Here is a 383-nt window from a genome sequence, read left to right as displayed (position 1 = left end):
TGCGGCTCCGGAGCCAAGGCCCCTGCAGCTAGCGGCCCTGCCCCGCGCGCCCCCGCCCCACCGCACCGCCCCTCCCTCCCCTCCCCTCCTCTCCTCTCTTATCCCCTCCCCTCTCCTCCCTCTTCTCCCCTCCCTTCCCCTCCCATCCCCGGGGACGGGGGCCGCGGCTCAAGGGCCCAGGTGCGGCGCGTCCTCCCCGTGCCCGGCCCGGGGGTAGCGCCCAGGAGCGCGGAGCGGCAGGTGCCCGGGATCCCGGCTCCGCAGCCGGCCCGCCGCTCCCGCCCCAGCTCCGCTCCTGCCCCAGCTCCGCACCTGCCCCAGCTCTGCTCCTGCCCCAGCTCCGCTCCTGCCCCAGCTCCGCTCCTGCCCCAGCTCAGCTCCTG

The sequence above is a fragment of the Pipistrellus hanaki genome (genome assembly GCF_964339955.1).
Source record: "Pipistrellus hanaki genome assembly, chromosome: 17".
Classification (NCBI taxonomy): domain Eukaryota; kingdom Metazoa; phylum Chordata; class Mammalia; order Chiroptera; family Vespertilionidae; genus Pipistrellus; species Pipistrellus hanaki.
The sequence above is the reverse complement of the archived record's forward strand: the minus strand, read 5'-3'. Positions refer to the sequence as shown.